This window comes from Erpetoichthys calabaricus, chromosome 11 (genome assembly GCF_900747795.2).
Source record: "Erpetoichthys calabaricus chromosome 11, fErpCal1.3, whole genome shotgun sequence".
In the NCBI taxonomy this organism is placed as follows: domain Eukaryota; kingdom Metazoa; phylum Chordata; class Cladistia; order Polypteriformes; family Polypteridae; genus Erpetoichthys; species Erpetoichthys calabaricus.
The window spans coordinates 79,281,953-79,305,048 of NC_041404.2; the positions used below are offsets into that span (position 1 = coordinate 79,281,953).

The window sequence follows — 23,096 nt, forward strand, 5'->3', positions numbered from 1 at the left end:
AAAAGGCACCTGAAGGACTCTCAGACCATGAGAAAGAAAATTCTCTGGTCTGATGAGACAAAGATTGAACTCTTTGGTGTGAATGCCAGGCGTCACGTTTGGAGGAAACCAGGCACCGCTCATCACCAGGCCAATACCATCCCTACAGTGAAGCAAGGTGGTGGCAGCATCATGCTGTGGGGATGTTCTTCAGCGGCAGGGACTGGGAGACTAGTCAGGATAAAGGGAAAGATGACTGCAGCAATGTACAGAGACATCCTGGATGAAAACCTGGTCCAGAGCGCTCTTGACCTCAGACTGGGGCAACGGTTCATCTTTCAGCAGGACAACGACCCTAAGCACACAGCCAAGATATCAAAGGAGTGGGTTCAGGACAACTCTGTGAATGTCCTCAAGTGGCCCAGCCAGAGCCCAGACTTGAATCCGATTGAACATCTCTGGAGAGATCTTAAAATGGCTATGCACCGACACTTCCCATCCAACCTGATGGAGCTTGAGAGGTACTGCAAAGAGGAATGGGCAAAACTGGCCAAGGATAGGTGTGCCAAGCTTGTGGCATCACATTCAAACAGACTTGAGGCTGTAATTGCTGCCAAAGGTGCATCGACAAAGTATTGAGCAAAGGCTGTGAATACTTATGTACATGTGATTTCTCAGTTTTGTTATTTTTAATAAATTTGCAAAACCTCTAACTTTTTTCACGTTGTCATTATGGGGTTTGTGTGTAGAATTCTGAGGAAAAAAATTAATTTAATCCATTTTGGAATAAGGCTGTAACATAACAAAATGTGGAAAAAGTGATGCGCTGTGAATACTTTCTGGATGCACTGTATGTTGACCCAGGGTTTGCTGTAAGGATAGACCATTACATTTTTAATTTAGATTTCTATTTTTGCCATGGGAAATTGAGTTATGATTCATGAGGATTTTTTATTTAATTTTTGTTTACTTTTTTGGCATTTGTGTCACGCAAAGTCTGAAATGCACAGAACAATGAGTGGCACATCACAGGATTCATCTTTGCCTCAGGGTTACAGCAGCGCTATGGTGCTACATGGTGAATTTCCCATTGGGATTAATAAAGTATCTATCTATCTATCTATCTATCTACATGTTCCCCAGTTGGTGGAATCTTTTGTATGACTATGGGTGAACTCAATTACCTCTGAGTTAAGTCCAGCCACATGAGGTATACTTCTGTGGATAAAAACAAAAATGTATTAATTCGGTGGCAAACAGTTCATTACGTTTCTTGACTCTACTTGGTTCTTGGTTTATGTCTGAAGGTATTCCCCTTTTTGCTTTGGTCACTCTGTATTTGTCCGTCTTTCTGTCTTCTTGCTCATTCCTACTCGCTAGCAAAGCATTCACAATCTTCCGACAATACTTAAGCTCAAAATAATTCCATGGGACATTGTCTCTCTTACATTAGGTATCCTAACACTTCACTGGTATTGTTACAGAATACAAATTCTGGTATCAGGACATCCCCTTTGAATCTGTATGAAATTATTCTTATTCAAAGGCAAATACGATTTTCACTAAAAGAGACTTGATCAGTGATCGGTAAATTTGGCCAATCGCATAAACTGATCTTTTCAGATCCTGCTTTTCTAGTAATTTAGTTGCACTGCTCCTTTACACAAGGTATTATGGTAGTTGAACCAGAACATCTTTTCTTTAACAGTGAACTTCCTGTAGTGTAAACAGAGCAAGTCAATGCTTGCTTTACAAGAGAGCGAAAGACAATTAGAATATTAGCCTTTACACTAAAGAAAGTGGAGTTAAAAATACTGATCAGAGAAGTCATCCTGTGCAAGAAAAGCTATTTTAATGAATTCAAACCTTTTCATTTTATCCTTTAGTTAAACGGACACCATTTGACTTTGGATACATTTGCGGCTTTTTTAAAGATTTGTACTGTGTTGGTATTTGTTGCTGTGCATCACACACTCTAAGTTTTGGTAAGAAAGAAGTACTGCATTATTAAAATGGTAATACATATTTATAATTACAGCTCAAGAATTAAGAATGTTTAGCTGATACAAGAAAGAAAAAAAAACACTTGCATATAGTAAATGTACATTTTAACAGTAAAAAAAGCTAAAGTGTAATTAACGATTAAAAATTATTAAAACCTAGAAGTGCAGGTATATTTACATTTAAGCAGTGCTTAATTGCCAATGCCAATTAATTGATTGTGTGAATCTTACTGTTAGAGAAATGTTGAAAACTACTTTTTTAAAAACGCCTTGTTTCACATACATTACAGAGAAACAAACAATATGACAGCTTGGAATTATGCGAAGCATTTTATTTATTTTTTATGCCATACACATTAGGCATAATATTTTTATTTGCATGTATTTTAAGGAAATATTTTAGTATTTTTATAGTTGCTGAACATAAGCCTACAGAATTTAATTTTGTTAATTAAAAAATGAACAGTTAACACCTGTTATCTAGTTTAAATTATAAAAATCAAAAATGGTCAGTCACTGCAATACAATTTGTCTTTCACTCGTTATTCCTTAATATTTGTTATAATTGAATACCTTTGGAAGTCACATTTCATAAAAATTACAACAGCCAGACAAGCTCATTACAAAAATTGTGTGTTTTTTTTTAGTTTATGTTAATTGGCAATTATGGAAATATATGATTAGTGTGTGTGTGTGTGCATGAGAGTGGTCCTTGTGATGACAAGAGTCTTTTCCAGTCCTGTTTTCCACCTTTTGCCCAACCATGCCAATTTAGCCTTTAAGCCCCGCAATCCTTAAATGGATTGAGAAGGTTCTAAAAGCCAATTATTGAACTTAGTACATTGAGGGCTAGAGGTGCAGGAAGAATAAAAGATCGCTCTTAAGTGTTTTGCAACACTGCACACACTGGTGTTGCCAATACTTTTCTCAGAAAAGTGTCCAGATTAAAATAAATGGGGGAAAGATGCCTTTTGTAAATGCAGCAAGTCTAAACACACTCCATGATGAGAATGAAAGAATGAAAGACACAAAGATAAACACTGTAATTTATTTGGACAATGATTTTTATCCCAAAGTGGCTGAGGAAGGGGAAGGGAGAAAGAACAAACCCACCATGCAGCAATTTCTCCCTACGATGACATGTCGCGTTTGATGATGCTTTTATTTAAACTTGGTGAGCTCTGATGAAACCACCCGGAACAGCACACTGGCTGATGGGAATTGACATTCCCACATTGAAGATACGGTTGAAGATAAGATGGGGAAACACAAACAGTTTTTTACTGCAACAGTTGCACTAAACTATGCTCATTGCCACAGAGATTGGCAACAGTGTATAGCGTGCTTGGTAAACGCACCTTCTTTGAGCTTCACTGAATTTTCCTCCTCGCTGGCCATCACCTTCATAAAGTGACACACCTCATTTCTCTGTGCGGTCATTTTCAGCACCATTCACTCAAATCCATTAAGGCATTTACTTTTTCTATTGGGTTTTTTTTTTTGATCCCGAAGGAATGAAATATTGAAATGTCCTTTCTTAGTAAATACCTACTGTCCCAGATGTATCATCCTACCAAATTTCAATTTTTAGGAAAACAGGAAATAGTGTTTTTGTTGGTGAGTGAGCGAGTCAGTCAACTTTGCATTATATTTTTATAGACTGATAGATAGGCACTGACTTCACTTCTTTTACACCCAAGAACCAGAAAGGAACAAAACTGAGTGAAGTGCTGGAGAAGGGGACAGGGCACAGACACTAAAATAGTGAGTTTAATGTGTTTAAGTAGTTGTGAAAAATTCTGTATGCGTTTTTTTAATATGCATTATAGACAGTGTCTTGGTTCTGCTTTTCTCTTTGAACATGTCACTTTCCATGCAGAGAAAAAAGAAGAAAAAAAAAAATCACGTTTTTGTGAATCATGAACACCGTGAGAAAAAGGCAAAAATATTAATAATGAAGCATACAAAAGGCACATTATAAACCCTAATTTTTGTATGCATTAAACAGGTTTCAGAAGAGTAATTTTAGATTTTCAAATCTCATATCAACAATACCATGTAACATTTTCATAGCATTAGCCAGTCTGTTAGCTGCCTAAATTACACCATTCCTAGGAATTACCCATCACTCACTATATGAAGACATGTGATGCCTGATCAACTAGTGCTGAAAGCTACGTATTTTTTGTCTTTACTATATTAACAAAATTACCAGCCTCTAATGTCAGGAAAAGCTTATCACACCGCTGTAATGTATTCAAGAAATTTTATCACCAATCTAGTGTACGGACTTACTTTTCTGAAAGCTGACACACAGACACGTTCAATAGTTATGGGCTTTTGTGGTGGTGGTTGGAGTAAAAATTCAAGTTTTTAACAATGTGATAGTCCAGGTCAGCTTCATGATCCCAAGGTTGCATCCAGGAGACTCCTGAACCAGGAACTGTCAATCACGTACCCAAGAATCAGCCAGCAAATGAGGGAACACACACCGTCAGGAAGGGATTGGTGGAAAGTGTTGGACTGCTTCACCTAAAACCCAAACAGTGTCCAAAGTGCCTCACTAATGATATTCAAATAAATAAATAATCTGGTGGTTAAAAATGTCAAATAAATCCAATAAAAGTCAAGGTTAAAATCCCAGGCAGAATATGTCCATTAAAAACAATCCACAGGCATCATGCCTCCTTTCTAAAAGCCGATTCTTCTCTGCTTACACCAGATGGGATCTCCGCAGCCAGAGAAAATGCCCACCAAGAGCCACGGTCAACTGTGACATGCCGACTTCCACTGTTATTCCTAAGCCTTACATGTGAGCAGTGGTGTAGCGGTTGGTCAGTACTGCTCCCCAAATTGATCAGGGACAGGGATCATTTCCTCTAAAGTGTTGGCTATACACTAATACCAGGGTTGTCTTCCCGACCGCTTGCTTTCATTCCACTTACATGGGCTCCTCCTGAATCCTGTCACTCTCTCTTTTTCTGTTACTTCCATTCCATCTTTTCCTGTTCCTCCTCTCCCAATTTTACCATGCAAGCTCCCTTTATAGAAATATTTAGGTGCAGGTGCTGTCCTCCACCTGCTCCGAGGTGTGAGTGAAGCACTTGACATATCTGCTCACATTTGTGAACATGATCAGGTAAGCACCCCAAGCAGCCTCATAAGTGGTGCAGGCACACTAACGCATGCACCTGCCCCTGCTTAGGGCTTGCACACTCTAGGATTCCCAATTATTTATTAAAATCACACTTGGCCATGGACCCCTTATTACAAGCAGGTTTTGAAATAGACCGTCCTATAACAAAGCTGTCCCTTTTATGAACGACAGAATTTATATAGTCAGTCATGCCAACCCCAGAGAGAGATAAGCCCAAAAAAAAAAAAAAAGTTAGATGCATATTTTTAGGAACATTTTTTATCCCCGTCCTTTATTTTTTAAAGCGACAGGCTTGGTACATTTGGAGGAATTTTAGCATTACTATAATGCTGCAAATACTTCTCCACTGCTGAAGATTCAAGCACATTTGACCGGAGAACTAAATGCAGAAATAAATGTTTTTAATATGTTTCAGTACTTACCCCATATAGTTTTTTTTAATGGTGGAGAAATCCTAATCTTGTGTTAGTTCAGAATGAAAGGAAAATGTTTATGATATAATAGACCCTAATGGCAACAATGACAAGTGATGTGAAAAATGTCCATGAAAAAAAAGAATACTAACACGTGGCTGCATGCAAGTTTAACCCCAAACAACTAACTATCCTAAACTGCAAATATTTAAGAAAGTAAAAGGGTAGTATACAAGTGTATTAGTCCTTAAAATGGTGTTTGCATTTTCTGAACAAAAAACATGTGCTACTAAAACTACTAACCATGCTTACTTGTGCTACAAATCAACAGCACAAAATTCAAATGAATATTAGAACATTTCCAAAACTAGACAAAATTATGGAATGAAAAAGTATACAATAGATCCAACTGTTAAATTACTCATGTTAAAGAAAAGTACTTAAAGTTGTATGATTACTTAAGAGGAAATGTATCTAATGAAATTTTAACTTTGATTTATTTTTACAATTTTTTTTGACCCTGAAATGAAGCATAAATTATTCAAGCTTGCCGGTGTCACACAAACGTACAGTCTATTCTCCCCCTAGCCCCCCTCCCCCCCAAAGTCTCAGAAATCAGTACTAACCCCTACTTTCTCTGCTGTTCTCTTCCGGTTTTCTGTGGTGGTGATCTGTGCCACCACCACCTGATCAAAGCACCGTGGAGTCCCTACATTGATGGACTGAAGGCCAGATATCCACATGACCATCATCATCTAATTCTTCCATGTGAAGCCTGAAAACCACAAGGACTGATTAGATCATTTATGTTAGGTAGAATGCTTAGTGGGGGCTGGGCGGTCTGAAGGAAATTGAACCCCTGCAGATTTTGTTTTTCTCTCCAGCCATCTGGAATTTTTTTTTTTGTTTGTTTTTCCGTCCTCCCTGGCTGTTGGACCTTACCTTATTCTTTGTTAATTAGCATTGCCAAATTTTGTTTCCTTTTTTTCTTTCTTCGTCTTCTAAAGCACTTTGAGCTACATCATTTGTATGAAAATGTGCTATATAAATAAATGTTGTTGTTGTACAGCATTTGGAGCCATATTTTTCATTATAGCCTGCTAAATAGCGATTCCATCAAAGCTCCTACTTTATTTTCAGTTTCTTGTGTCATTCATGGAGATTTCATGACAGGGCAATTAAATGCTGGGAACTGATAAATATTACATGGCAAGAAACCTATTTGGTGTTTAGAAGCTAAACTCATGTGACATAAGCATACGTACTGAAATCCCATTTCTGCCCCATTGTAAAACACCTATTGGTTTCTGTCTCAACCCCCTTACTAATATTAATCATTTTAATGCACTACATGCTATGACGCATATTACAAAAAGCCAAAGCCAAACACAAGACATTTAACATCAAAAAGGTACTGCTCGTATTTACTGTGACTCAGATACTTAAGAAGAGCCAAAAATACATGTTTACACACCAAATGGCTAAAAGCCGCCACACAGAAGGCTCACTAAACTTAAACACTTCATAAGAAGCTACACTGGTAGAAATCACAAAAAACAGTTTCTGGCTCAAAGCATATGAAAATGTATGTGTACCTGGCTTTCTACCTTCCTCCAAAATGAGTGTCCCTAGACATGAATGCAATGTACATTGTGCCATATAATGGCTTATTAAAAATGCATGTTAACCTTCTTTGTTGGTATGGCAGGCCACAAATCCTAGGGATCTTGTTACCTAGACTTATTCATTATTAGTAAAGAAGAACACTACCTGTTGTGTACATAGATGCTCAACATAGACATGAACAGTGTCCCTGGAGAGTCAATACAGATCTTGTTTCTAAGTGTCCACAATCCTCTGTACTTTCCTTTTTGACCAGCAACCTTCATTAATTACTTAAAGTACAATTACGGCAGATCTCTGGTGCATTTGCAAATTAATCATTGTCTTGTGTTCATAACTGCTGTCTCTGAAGTAATCCTCATCTTTCTCATATTCTAACAGCAGCATACTAGGAGTCCAAATTACCACTACAGTACTGAACAAACTCTAAAAATACAGATCCCAAAATGAAAAGAATAAATTAAATAATGCTCACAAACAAACAAGAACCATGAAAACAAAAATAAAAGAACACAAACATTAAAAACTTGAATTGTTATAAGGGCTCTAAAATTAGACAATTTTATTTTGAAAGCTAAAAATTACAATTTTAAACATAATTTTAAAGTTTTCACAAAATATTACTTGAGTTATAGCATACTATGTAGTTTGCAACCACCAAAAACACCTGTCCACCAAGGAGACTTGGTATATAAAAGTTATTGTAGGATTTCTATCCATACATTTGCAGAGCACCTAATCCAATTATAGCATAGCGGGAGACTACAACCAGTCCTGCAAGAATTTGACAGACAGGAACAAACCAAAGACAGGCAAACATTTCATTACAGAGAGCATTTACACATGGTAATCATTCACATGGGGACACTTTGCAGTCAATTTTTAACGTATCAAACATCTCTATCAAATTTGGGAGAATAACCTAAACAGAATATGGAAAGGCACACAGGCTTCACAAAGGCATTGACCAGGCAGGTACAGTATCTGAACTAAGTTTCTTTAAGCTCTGTGACGACAACACTAATCACCGTACTACACTGTTATATTTATTGCTTTAACAGACACATTGCAATGAGGGGAAAAAGAAAATAGTATTAAATGATGTTATATCATTTGCCAGGTGAGGTAGGGACAAGTACATACAAAGCTGCAGTGAAAACAAAAACTTACCTGCTGTGAAGAGAGCATTAGCACTAAAAACTGGTATCCTGTCAAAGATTTTGGTTTGAAAAACAATTTCCAACAATTTGACCCAGTGAACTGTTATAAAAGGAAGACATTCATTTTCTACTTATCTGAAAATATTCTTTTACACTTGGGGCCAAATATAATATCCTCAGGATCCACTGGTGCGCATAAGAACAAAATATAGCAATTGGCTGGTTACGTGTCTTTGTGCTGACCTCATGTTATACTACTATGCTTTAGGATAAGAGAAGTGTCACCTAAAGCCCTTGGTTTACAAACCACTAGGCAGCTATGAAGGAGAGGTAAGGGTAATATGGCCACAACACAGAGTAAAGTAAAGAAACAACTTTGCCATACGCTGTGGTGCACAAAGTAAACGTGTGTCCCATTAAGAATTTCGGTGGCTGTTGAATAATGGGTCTTTTAAATATTTAGATATTAAAGAATAGTTCAAAAAGAAAGAAATGCACAAATAACAGTTTCACTTATAACCAGTGACCTGCTAACTAAATGAAATGAAAAGCAACAATGCTAGAAGCTGTTTCAAAAACATTGAGGCATGGCTACTTTAAGAACTATTGAATCAAGTAGGGATATTTTTTTTTTTGGACATAGTTATCCCTGAATATAAAATTACCAAAATGGCAAAATATCCATTTTGAACGAATGGTACATGCTTAAAACAACTTGGATTAGCAAACATTTAAAAAACAACAACTGTCATCAATGACAAAATACAAATAGCACTAGAAATTTTAACTTAAACTGCCATAAATATTATCAATATTTCTATTATAAATCACAGTGACAAGTGGATTCTTTCTGTTTATACTGCTCATTAACAGCATTCACAACAAATGTATGATTTTAACTTTGTACTATACATACATAACTCATGGTAATTGTTCTCTCAAAAGACAGCAGTAACAATATCAAGTGGCAAACAGAAATCACAGTGAATGGATTATGTAACAGACAGACCTATGTAACAGACATATTAATATTTCTGCTTTTGGCTTTAAACAAGTTGGAAATAAGTTTTAAATCATTAACTGTTACAATCTTTTCATATCTATTATTTTTGTTATGCACCCTTCTGGTATGGAGAAGCTTATGTGAGATGCAGCAAAAGGAAAAATAAACAAATAGTATTGGTCTCCATTTGCATCACTCTTCTTACACTTTGGTTCTTTTCATACCATACAAATGACAATAGATTTGTTGTTTACATACTTTCATCTTTACTTTTTTGCAGGATGCAATTTCATGTCAGGAATAAATGTACAGTAGTTGTACACGCCAAATAATACATTTAAAATGTGCATAAACTGCTGTTTTTAGACAAATGTTAATATTACATGGGGTCAGCATGCATGTGTAAAAAGAAAAAAAAAAAGTTAAGAGCACTCTAATACCACCTCATAAGAAAAGAACACTCTAAAGACTTTGCTTATTTTTGCCCAACAACCTTTGCACACTCTTTCTTCAGAGGTTTGTACTTCATGACTAAATTGTTGAAATAAAGCAGTTCTCAAGTTCAACCAATGTTGATTTTTCTTTTCTGTTTCGTCTGAATTCAAGTACTGTACAAGGAGATTGTTTTATTTAAAGAGATCAAAGTTGTTAATCTTTTTTTATAACTAAACTGTATCACAGAAACTTTACTTTAAATAGAGGTATAAATCAGCCAAATAGGACTGAGTTGAAGTACGTGTGCAAGCAAACCCTGCAACAGTCTTACACTTGGCACTTCTGGGAGAGGTTAAGATTCCCATGACCTTGGAAATAAAAAGATGATGGCCCTTGTAAAGTTTCTTTCATTATGCTCTTATGATGGAAAAGTAAATAAATAAATCTAACAAAAAATGTGAAAATTTGACTTGCTTCTTTACTGTCAGCTACTGTGGTGATGTCCATTTTTGACAGTAAAGGATGGGTTGCTTGATAATTTATTACTTTCGAAAACTCTAAATCTTTAAAGCACAATTTAAAACGTCATCCACCTCAAACTATTTTAACTAAATGCTTTCTAGTTGGCTGCTGCCACCTAGTAGGATGGTGTTCGCTTTACCTAAATGAATATGCTCCATTACAAACAAAATAAAATTTTACATTTTAATTTCTACTTAATTTTATTGTATGCTTAAGAAAATGACGTTATTCCATTATTAAATTTCTTCCAACCGGTTTTGAAATAAAAGAATGGTGCATAGCTTTAAAACTGCACTTTTCCTTGAGTGATATCAGGAAAATGCAGTAAACCACTAAAATAAGTGTGTGAGTGTGAAAGAGGAGACATGAACTGAACAGCAATTTTGAAATGACAAGCCATGTAGTATTGTCTCTTGCCCACAGCTTGCAAATATTTCTTTTTTGTGCTCACTTCATCTCAGACTGCTTATTTCTATTGTGTAAAAATGAATAAAAATAATTCAAATTGATAAAAATAATTAAAAATCAACTGTGGTATTGGATGTTTGTTTCTTCACCTATACCAAGACAGTTTTCTATTTAGAAAAACATTCCTTGGCTGTACAACTGTTACTCTAAATTAAATATGAAACACTAAATTGTGAAATGGGTATCACTTTTCAGTTTCAAGCAAAGTATTGTTTAAGTTTCAGCTTTTTTTTTTGCCTTTTAAACAGTTGTACAGATAAAACTTTCATTATGCTTTCAAGGCGAAAATAAAGCAAAATTGTTTCATCAAGCCTCTAGTGTATACTCACAATATGTATTTATTATACCCTTTTCAGCTGTATTTGTTGATGACAGTTTGATACAAAAAATACTATAACAGTAAGACATGCCAGTGCAAATTTCACGTTTGAAAACGGTGAGGAGTTTTCCCAGGATAACATACCTTACATAAAAACAAAAAATCTCTCTGTTCTTAAATAAAACAATTTGAATCTGCTGCTTTCAATCCATATTGCTCCTTTTCATTCATTCATTGACAAATTATTTAGTACTCGTCCAAAAAAAAAATTTATGAATAAAAAAAATCATGTTCACTCTATTTACTGTTTACTTACTTTATAGGTCCAATTGTGGGCATTTTTTCTATAGTGTTATTCCCACTACAGCTTAAAAAAAAAAAACCAAAACAAAAAAAAAACACCTTTTTGTAGTTGCCGTGGTTCAAGAGTATTAGATTTATTTTTGACTAGTATTTCCTTTAACTCTTTTATAGTTTTTATACATGCTTCTTAGAAACTGTAGTAAAAGAAAAAATAAATTCAGCAGTACAAAAGAAATGGTGCCAAACAGTTTTCAGATCTCTTTTAGAACCAGTGTCAACTTAAACACCGGCAATAACACAAACCAAAAAAAAAAAAAAAAAAAAAGGAGAATTCCTGCAAACAAAGTAAAACCATTTCATTCTACTACCTTCATCCACCACTTCATAAAATATAAGGTAACTCAAAAGTATGAAGAAAATGTAATTTCCTGCAGATGTATCCTTTGTATAAAGGCTACCAAAAATAAGAAGAATTACTAGGTATTGTAAGATTTCAAAAGGCCAAAAAAGCTTGTTTTTGACACAAGCAGAAATTAGGCCAATTAAGACAAAGTGAGGTTACAAATCTGCATTCCACATAACATGCCATCTGTGATCCTGACGATACTGCCCACGTACCGGACCATTTTGCAGTCTTTGCTTAAAGCAATGCCAAGATCTATGAAAATATTTTATCAAGTCTCAGAATCTTTGCCGAAAGATTTAGACATGTTTGACCACTGCAATAAGATCCAAATACAGAATAGTGACACTTCCAAACGTCAGAAAACAAACAGCAGAGAATTTAGCATACAAGTATCTTTTAAACTAAAATCAAAATTTACTAGTGACAACACAACTTTTACTAAATGTCTAAATTCCTGCTATGGATATACAGCTAAACTTGTTATGTTGCAGCTCTGCTGTTTGATTAGGTATAAAACAGAAAACACATTGCAACTTGATATTGACTTAAAATTTCCCAATTCAAAAATTCTGCACAATCTGCCTTCTGTCAAGACAACCTTGACAAATGGTGTGTAGTCTATTTAATATCTAAACAACAGCCACCACAGTTCCAGAGAAGGAATGATGTGCTTCACTAGAGCATGACCAATGCCTACAAATTAAATATTAATCAGCACAGGAACAGTGACCTGGGCCACATTAATTGAAACATTAATCAGGTAAATTACAATTTACAGTGACCATAAATACTATAATACAGTCTGAGTTTTTAGCAAATTAAATGGGGACAAATGCAATAACTTAGTCATGAATCATTGAGCTATCCACATGGATGACAATAGAGGAGCAAAATGATTTATTGGCATGCTCACAGTCAATCTGGGAAAAGACAGCAGAACTGAAAGCTCAATGACAACGTCTGAGCAGTAACCCTTTTCCTCCAGGCTCATCCAGTTGCATGAAAGAACTGATTGGGGTAGACCAAACAAATGATCTTAAAACAACAACGTCGGCCATAGCCAGTTTTGCAGTCAAACAGCATACAATGAAAAATAAACCAATACAGGCATAAAAACAGTCTTCCTTTCAATTAACTGAGATTGCAACTGACTAAAAACAGGTAAAAATTCAAATATAGCATTTTATTAATTATATATCTGATATGTATAAATGAGGAGTTTCTTTGTTTTATTCAGTCCGAAAGCAACTGCTCCTCAAATAACAGAAAGTCACAACAAATCCGAATTAGATAGGTGATAATGACACGAGTAAAACATTAGATGTAATTGTAACACAATTGTATATATGCATTACTCTTAACATTTAAGTAAAACAGAGTCTGATGAGGTACAACAACGGAAACAAAATGCATAAGCTATTGATGAATGAAAAATTACGAAGTGTTTGCTGACATTACTCCATACTATTACCATTATTTATTTATGATTAACGTTCTCAGATAAGGGTGTGTTAATATACGAGAGTTGTTAGTTACCCGCAAACATGTTAATGTACTTGAAAAAATATATAATTAAAAAGCCAATAAACCTGTCAAAAAGAGAAACGGATCGATCTGACATGAGCAGCTCTTCCTGCAAGTGCTGCAGCTTTTTTTAGCTACCAAAGTCCGTCGTGAGGAAAAAAAATATATATATATACCCAATCGTCAATTATGAAAGTAAACGGCGAATGGGGAAAAAAATAAAAGATGCTTATATTGAAACATCACCCTCAGTCAACCAATAAAAAGTTCATAGAATCGTTAAAAGTATTCCAAAGCCTTTCAATACACCTTTAAACAGTTAAAATAATGAAATACACTGGTATTTTTCGACACACTTTACTTTGTATCATGAAAGTAACTAACTCTGCTAAAAAGGATGAGGATTAATTTTATGCCCGTGCTTTAAAGAAGTCTCCTCTTTCTGAAATGAAACCGCAAAGTAGCCGCTAAAAGTTTACAAAACTGCAATAATTGCTTTGCCTCACTTCGTGACAACCAGCTGTCCACTTCTGACAGTGTTTGAAAGCAACCTTTAACCTCCAGCCCCCGAACACCTTTACTAAGTTATTCTAAAACAAACACCTACCTGGAGCGGCCATCTTGAATTCTCTCAGTCTTAAAGAAAGGGACAAGAAATCTGTGACTGTATAGGGACGCCCAATATTGCATTTCTATTGGCTGTATCTTTTCTCATGGGCGTTGGTTGGATGACCCTGTCGTCAGTCATCTAGCCACAGTTAAAGGGCGGGGAAGGGGGCGTGCCAGCGATGGTATTTTGATTTCAATGTTGACGTCAGGGTGAGCGAAACTTTGAACGATTGGAAGCAGAGCGTCCAAAAAAAAAAAACACGTTCGATACAAATGATAAAGATTGCCGAACGGATCGTGCGACATTGTGCAGATTACAAGTGATTAAACCTTGCATTACTCTAACTCCTAGACAGATGAACATGCTGTAACACTGTTAAAAGATTACCTGACATCTGTGCCAAAGGATAAGTAGGTAATATGAACTCATGAAAACATGAGACTTTATAATTAAATGCAGATTTGTGGTTTTCGCGTCACTTTCTAGTATATACAGAACTCTTCCAGGTGTCGCACACCTCTCTTGCTTTGTTTAATTACTGCCAAGTACCGGCTGAAATATTGGTATCAGCGTATTTCTGACAAGCTGATTTTAAACAAAATATATAAGAAATATTACAAACGATGGAGGACTACACAGTCTGTCGAATCATTTGCTTAGGCCATAGTTACGTTTTCCATACACCTCAGCGTTTTCAATATTGTGACGTAAAAAAATACGGTAATGTATTGACAACAAGTATTCAGACCCAATACTCAGTAATGAGTTGAAGCACCTTTGGCAGAGATTGCAGCCTGGAGTCTTCCTGGGTATGACAAAACAAACTTAACACCCCCGAATTTGTGGATTTTCTGCCATTGTTTTCTGCAGATCCTCTCAAACTCTCAGATTACATTGAGACTATTGGTTAAGGTCAAGGATCCCCAACTCTCCTTGAGACCCACAGAGTTTGCATGTTTTCATTCTGACCCTTTTCTTAATTTTTGACCTTTTTTTTTGGTGCTAATTAATTTCTTCTCAATCAATTTTAATGGACTTGCTTTTTTAAGATTTGTTCCCCTGAATTTCATCTTCGTTCCTTTGAATTGCTGCAAATGCACCCAAACAGAAATGAAATGTGAAGTGAGTGAGCCAACAGAAGACTGACTAAGTCAGGGCCTCAAACTCCAACCAGTTGCTTCATTAGGCACTGACTCTTATTGTTAATTAAACCCATGATTTAATGCCATGGCTTTCCACTGCTCTCATTGTGCAATAGCAGACATTTCTGAAATTGTTAATTTTCTCTTTTCTAAGAGCACTATTAAAATGTTTTGTGGACCTGAACAGATCAACATTCCTGAGACCTTCATCTTTCTTTACTTTCTGATATTGTATGATTGACACAGTTTGCTGGTCATACTTTGGCTCATTTTGTGTCTCATTATTGTTTGGCTGCTAATTCAAGAGTCATAGTTGTTTTAAACCTGTTCCATTTATGAATTATAAAAGCAACTGTCTTCTAGAGAACCTTTAATGCTGCAGAATTTTTTGTAGCCTTTCCCAGATTTGTGTCTCAACACAATCCTGACTCTAAGCTCTGCAGGCAATTCCTTCAACCTCATGGCTTGGGTTTTTGCTCCAACACACTGTTAATTGTGAGACCTTACATAGACCGGTATGTGCCTTTCCTAATATGTCTAATCAACTGAAATTACCATACAGTAAGTGGAATCCAAACAATGCATAAAAACATTTAAATTTTGATCAATAGAATGGGATGCACCTGAGCCAAATGTCAAGGGTCATGCCCACGACGGTTCTGAATAATTGCATCAATGATATATTTAATTTTTATTTATTTACTTTTTTCCTTTGAAATAAGCTCATTATAGAAGAATACTGCATATACTGTATAATATAATAATTTAAGCGGGTAAGGCTTGAAAGGCATCCAGCCATAAAAATCATGCCAAAACCTTTATTGGAGAAGTCTTTTTTAAATATTTTTGTTGATTTTATTTGAAGCAAATAACATTACATGCAATCAAGTCAAACTTAACAAACCAAAATTAAATCCCCACCCAAGGTTATTGGAGAAGCCTAGTTAAAAAAAATAAAATAGCGATCCCATATAAAAATAGGAATAACTACAGAAGAAGAAGCTTTACACAAATTTAATTTTTTAAAGTCTCATAAATTTGAAAAACATAATCAGCCTTACCTACCTGTATTAATACCTATTTTAATATGGAATTATTTTCAAACATGACATGACAACCTAATTATTGATGAGGTGGCACAGTGGAGCTGGGCTGCCACACTGCTTAAGCATACTGGATTTGAATCTTACACCCAGTTACTGTATTTGTGGAGTTTGCATATACTCCGTTTAATTTAAGTACTCCGGTTTTTCTTCCACATTCCAAAGACCTTGTGTTTTGCTTAATTCCATGTACAAGAATGGGTTCTGCAACGGATTGGCAATATCGGCTCCTATTCTGTACCCGATGCTGTAAAGATTGCCCGGATTGGATTATTAAGATTTCAAAATGTTACTTAATTTTATCATGTATGTTTTATCAAGCTGCTCAGTACCCGATAAAAACTACCTTCCGGGTTCCAAGTTTAGCCTAAATTTTTAGCTTATTAAGCAAAAAATTATGATTGTATGCTGTAAACAAATAATTAACACTAAAATGTAGTGGGGTTGAAAGCGACCTCACCAGGTATAAAGCACTATGTTTGTAAAAGCATGGCTAAGATAATGGGTTCTTTAACTTTATGAGGCAGCTCAAACTGAGATGTTTCAATTTCTTATAATAATCACTTTACATAGAATATGATTATAGCATTCTTTATTTTGAAAGAATCAATCCATCTTTTAAACCTGCTAAATGTAATTCTAAAGTCACAGTGGGCCAAAGCCTGTTCCAATGCATAAGGTTGAATACTGGAACCAGTACTAAATTGAATACCAGAGTATAGCACAACAACTGTGAAAACAGTAAACAAACTAAATTAAAGATGTGATATAGGAGTTGTTGCCACTAAGCCACCCGGTTTTCATGAGACTATGAAATATGGTAATATGGAAATCTTAACAGAGCAAATGTCTCAGTTATATTGGATTAAGAAGCCAGATGATATTTATGGGTCTGCTAAATAACATGAAAGGGGGAAAGGAGAATCATAAGAATGTTTTTGGAAGAGGATGTTCACACAAACTTCTCTTTTACATTTTTACTCCTCCCTCTGTTTCTAGTTATTCAGAAAAAACACACAAAAGCTTTCCAAATATTGCTTTTTAACTTACCTGTTTAGAGCATGTATTGAACCTTTTATTCTTGTTAATATTCTTATAACAATACTCTCTGAGAGCTAGTTAGAAATAATTGTACATATAGATCTATACTTGACTTTGTTAAAAATACCACTTTAATGTATTCAGTTTTCATTGTTTCTTAGAGTGTTTTCAACTTTTCTAATGTAAAAAAGCCTAATACAAAGGGTAACGTGAGTATACCTCAATCCAACTGATTTCTTCACATCAGGTCAGGTCAGGTCACACTGGGGAGCATCCACTGGTACAGTGCGTTGCCACACCCACCACAAGACAAAACAGCTTGGGATCCTGATTGGCAACCCCCTCAGGCAGACACGCAGTCCAGTCCCACCCTCCGGAAATGACCACCTATCTGCTGCAGCCAGATGTTACATGAGCATCCCCTTGGCCTGGTCCAGCTGCTTGGGTCCTCAACAATGAGGATCCTGCAAGCCGGATCACCCTCAGGGAATCATGCCACATGGCCATAGTGCTGTAACTGACGCACCCTCATAATGCAGGTAATGTGCCTCTTTCAGGACTCCGTGAGCAACCACTCATTAGACACAAAATCAAACCAGCAGCACCCAAGGATTCTCTGAAGAAACACAGTACTGAAGGAGTCCAGTCTTCGTCTCAAGTCACTGGATAGTGTTCATGTCTTGTATGATTTAGTAAGACTTTAACCTTTGTCCTTTTTCATAGATATCGGGAGCGCCACACATCCCTTTCCAGCAACCTCATGACCCCCCACCCCCACATTCACTCTCAATCCATCTACTGACTTCATAAGAAGTCTCTGCAGACAGACACACTGCTGATGGCTGTGCTCAAGAAGTCATTAAAGGCTTGGATCTTGGTTTCTATCCAGGACACTCACAAGCCCAGACACTCAGACTCCTCGCTCAGTCTCTCATTTGCCCCAGTCAGAGCCTCCATTGACTCCATGAAGATCACAGCATCGTCGTCAAAGTAAAAATCAGTGAATTTCTCTTCACCAACAGATGCCCAACAGCCACTGTAAGCAAGGACCTTACCCAGCACCGGGAGCAGTGTTATCCCCCTGTAGTTGCCACAATCCAGGCGACCACCCTTCCCTTTCCAGATAGGGACAAGAAGTCCAATTTTCCACTCAGCTGGGATGACACCCATCTCCTATATGGAAGCAAAGATTGCTTGCAATGCCAGGAGGACAGAGTTATCACCAGCCTGGAGAAGTTCAACCAGGATAACACACAGCCCTGCAGCTTTCACTACCCTCAGCTGGCTCATCACATGTGCAATCTCTGTGAGACTGTGTGGTTCACAGCCAATTGGAGCATCAGCCTCAAGAACTGTGGACCCAGAGATATCCAATGTTCTAGCCGGAGGATCAGCTTTAAACAGCTGCTCAAAGTAGCCAGCCCAGCGGGTCACCACTGCAGTGTCATCCGTAAGGACTGTTCCATCAGCCGCCCTGAGTGCAACTCTCCTAGGAACAGATTCAGATGTGCGTTCACATCACATCATTTCAGTTCAGGTTTTTTTTATCATGCTTTTCACTAAGTGCATGCTCAGAGTGCTGTTACAAGTTCTTAGGTAAAATACAGTTGCTCACTTTAAAAATGACTAATTACACATTGCATTCACATAAAGATATAGATTAGTTTAAACATATAGTAAAACAAAGTAATTTTAAACTGCTTGACACAAATGGATCCTAACAATTTATGTCCATTAATATTATCATTGCGCTATGGCCATTTGACAGTGGAGGAGAGGAAAACAAAAACTCCAGTCAGTAGCATTCCTTATGAAAATAAACCTGTGAATGATCCAAGTAAAAGTCAAGCACACTAACAGTTTCAGAGACTTAAGTATAGGTTTGAATTGTACTGTCTAGTTAATGACAACAGAATATTTGTTTTCTTTTATTCTAAGGCTCCCACTGTCTCTGGTGTATTTTGTGTTGGCAGGAAAATACTGTAGCTTTGAGGTATAGCAGTAACAACAAATGTCACAGCAGGGATATCAAGCAAAAAATGGAATAGCGGAGGATTGTCATCTTTCTTAATTTTGTAATACTTTTTTTTTTGTACAAATGACTAACAAACAGAAATGCAATACACACAGCTAATCCGTATCTCTAAACTTAGTACACTATAGGCTAAAGTAGTGAGCCTTCATTTTTTACTTCAAGCTGGGACGAAAGGGACATCTCTTGTACAAGCAGGCAGATTGAACCCTGTAACTAAAGCTTGAATTCCTAGTATTATGTTAGTCCTTGACATCTTTTAAAAGGCTAACATCATGAGACCTTAATGCATGCTCTGGTTCATATGAAATGATAGGTTCAGGTAGGCAAGTAGTGAATTGGCCATCCATCCATGATCCAACCCGCCATAACCTAACTACAGGGTCACAGGGGTCTGCTGGAGCCAATCCCCGCCAACACAGGGTGCAAGGCAGGAAACAAACCCCGGGCAGGGTACCAGCCCACCGCAGGGTGCTCACACACACACACTAGGGACAATTTAGAATCGTCAATGCACCTAACCTGCATGTCTTTGGACTGTGGGAGGAAACCAGAGTACCCAGAGGAAACCCACGCAGACACGTGGGGAGAACATACAAACTCCACACAGGGAGGACCCGGGAAGCGAACCTGGGTCTCCTAACTGTGAGGCAGCAGAGCTACCCACTGCGCCACCGTGCCGCCCGGAATAGCTTAATATCTAACAAGGAGAATTTTGAAATCAACTCTGAGCTTAACAGGAAGCATGTACTGTATTATGATTTTAGAACAGGACTTACATGGTTGTATTTTCTAGTTCTTGTAACGATTCTTACAGCTGCATTTTGAATTAACTCAATGCTGCATTAAAAATGGTTTGAATAACCAAGCTTGTGATTAATCGTCTTATGGTTGTCTCAGTAAGAGTGCTTTACAGAGAGAATATTGGAGATTACTTCCTCAAAAGAAAAACTGAGCTGTCCCCTGTGTTACCCACAATGATTAGTCTTTTAAAATATGGCAATTCAAGGTTTAAATGATAACATCTGTGAAAAAAAGGATTAGCACCCTGTTATTATCTATCTATCTATCTATTTTCTTGAGCCATACTGTTTATTTTGTGCCTGACCATCTTTATGGCCAAGATAAGCCATAACTCCTGGATTTACTCTTAGTTATGGCCACCTGGTAGCTTAGCGTGCTTATCTGATAATAAAGGAACATAGGAGTTTCAAAGGATTCTAGTTACTGTTCATGTTTATGCTTGCATTACATAATCTTCCCAAACTCATAGTATATTTGAAGTGATTTCACTTTGGCTGCATACACAATGCCATTCTGATCATTTCTGGTCACTTTCTCAATGATAAATGTATAAACATTTACATGTATATTACAACTGAACATCACCAAAACCAAGGAGCTGGTGGTGGATTTTAGGAGACCCGGGCCCTTCATGGACCCCGTGATCATCAGAAGTGACTGTGTGCAGAGGGTGCAGACCTATAAATACCGGGGAGTGCAGCTGAATGATAAATTGGACTGGACTGCCAATACTGATACTCTGTGCAAGAGAGGACAGAGCCGACTATACTTCCTTAGAAGGCTGGCGTCCTTCAATATCTGCAATAAGATGCTGCAGATGTTCTATGAGACGATTGTGGCGAGCTCCCTCTTCTACGCGGTGGTGTGCTGGGGAGGCAGCATACAGAAGAGGGACGCCTCACGCCTGGACAAACTGGTGAGGAAGGCAGGCTCTATTGTAGGCATGGTGCTGGACAGTTTGACATCCACTGCATCCACTAAACAGTATCATCTCCAGACAGAGGAGCAGCTTCAGCGACAGACTGCTGTCACTGTCCTGCTCCACTGACAGACTGAGGAGATCGTTCCTCCCCCACACTATGCGACTCTCAGGGGGGTTGTAAACATTTATTGTCAGTTATACCTGCATTTTTATCACTCTTTAATTTAAAATTGTTTTTTATCAATATGCTGCTGCTGGAGTATATGAATTTCCCCTTAGGATTAATAAAGTATCTATCTATCTATCTATCTATCTATCTTTCCATAAAATCCATTATTATGTTTGCTGTAGTCTCACCACTACTAACTCTTCTTTGTATCATCGATGTGTTCACCTCTGCATTACTGTATCTTGCTATATAATGGATTGCGTTCTTCTGTAGAATGATTCAATTCACTATATACAGTACTTAAGTCTCTGCCAGCAGAACTAGCTACTGCTCTGTGTTACCACTAGATATACTATAAGTACAGCTGTTGTAGCCATTAAAAGAGAAGGCGCCTGTCATGATTTCTTGTGTATATGACAACACTTTATTCAATAAACATTACCACACTTGAAATGGTTTAATGCTTCACATTTCTATAAAGTTACATTTTGGGATAAATAGAAAATATGTGTACTCCACAAATTATGAACTCTATAATAAAATAAAAATATTAAGTGATTTTAATATTTTGTTGTAAAATCCTGCAGCAAGTGATACTTCTCTTCATAGCTTTCAACCTAAAGAATTCTTTGAAAAAAATGTAGAGTTTTGATAAAATTCAAGGGGACATCAGTGGAAATTGTCGACCTTTTTCAACACTGTGTATCTGGACTTGCTTCTCTGTGTATTATGAGGAGCAGGTCACTCCAAAACTCATCTGCCATCCCTTCCACATCAGGCCATAAGAGCAGTTTATGATATAAAGGTAAACACTTTTGGGTGGTATAGTGGCACAGTGGTAGAGCTGGTGCCTTGCAGTAAGGAGGCCAGGGTTTGCATCCCGGGTCCTCCCAGCATGGTCTGCAAGTTTTCCCCATGTCTGTGTGGGTTTCCCCCAGATGCTATGGTTTCCTCTCAAAGACACATGAGTTAGGTAAATTGGCAATTCTAAATTGGCCGTAGAGTGTGGTTGGGGTGTGTATGTGTGTTCACCCTGTGGTGGACTGGCACCCTGTCCAAGGTTTATTTCTGCCATGTGCCCTATGCAACCTGGGATAGGCTTCAGCTCCCACATTGACCTCGATCTGATTATTTGAGTGGTTACTCACCAGGTAACACTTGTAGTAGGTAACCACCCAAATAATCAGATTGTGACTCAGACTTATGAATGTAATACTCCAGACTTCACCCTGTAAAATAACCAAACCAGCCACTGTGGCACACCATCAGAGGCTTCACCTCAAGCGCTGACCTCCAAGGATCAAACCCTGTAAGGGGATGCAAAGGTGTATACACGTGACGAGCCCCAATAAGGGCGAAACACTTGTTGTGTACTTTTTGTATTATATGGCAGATACTGTATAATATATATATATATATATATATCTATAGTAGCGTACCTGGCGGGCGCGCCTATGTGTTGGAAGAACTGGGGGAAGGAGCGTTTCCAGAGCATTGCCTCCCTCGAAGAGCTAGAGGGCAACACCCCTGGAGTGCAGTGGTACCACAGGTTTGAATCATGGAAGCACAACCCTGTTGGACCCTGTGGCTACCACCAGGGGGTGCCTGGACAGCTCCTGAGTTCTTAATTGCAACACTTCTGCCACACCCGGAAGTGCTGCTGGGACTGGGTCAACGAGCACCTAGAGCACTGCTGGGCACCTTATAAAAGGAGCCAGCAGCCACTACTCTGAGAGCCAGAGTCAGGTGGGAGTAGACAAAGCTAAGGTGGAGGTGAAGGTGGAGGGAGAAGAGAAGAGAAGAGAAGAGAAAAGAAAAGGAAAAGAAAGGAATGTGCTATACCTTATGTACTGTGCTGTGTGGAGCAGGGTATTAAAGTGCTCCCCAACTGTAAATAAATGTGTGTGCTGTATGACAACTTGTGCCTGTCTGTCTGTGTCGGGTAGGGTGGCATGTGG

The 23,096-nt window shown here is 37.5% G+C and overlaps 1 protein-coding gene across 2 annotated transcripts in view; it reads right to left on the bottom strand.

The window, feature by feature from the left end:
* Nucleotides 1–13,996, bottom strand: part of araf (A-Raf proto-oncogene, serine/threonine kinase) — a 141,274-nt gene extending 127,278 nt beyond the window's left edge. The window contains exon 1 of one of the 2 annotated variants that reach the window (XM_028813405.2): nucleotides 13,923–13,996. The gene's annotated coding sequence lies outside the window, so the exon portion shown is untranslated. Of the gene's footprint in view, nucleotides 1–13,821; nucleotides 13,883–13,922 lie in introns of those variants that run through there. The other variant, XM_028813406.2, reaches the window with a different exon arrangement.
* Nucleotides 13,997–23,096: the final 9,100 nt, after the last annotated feature.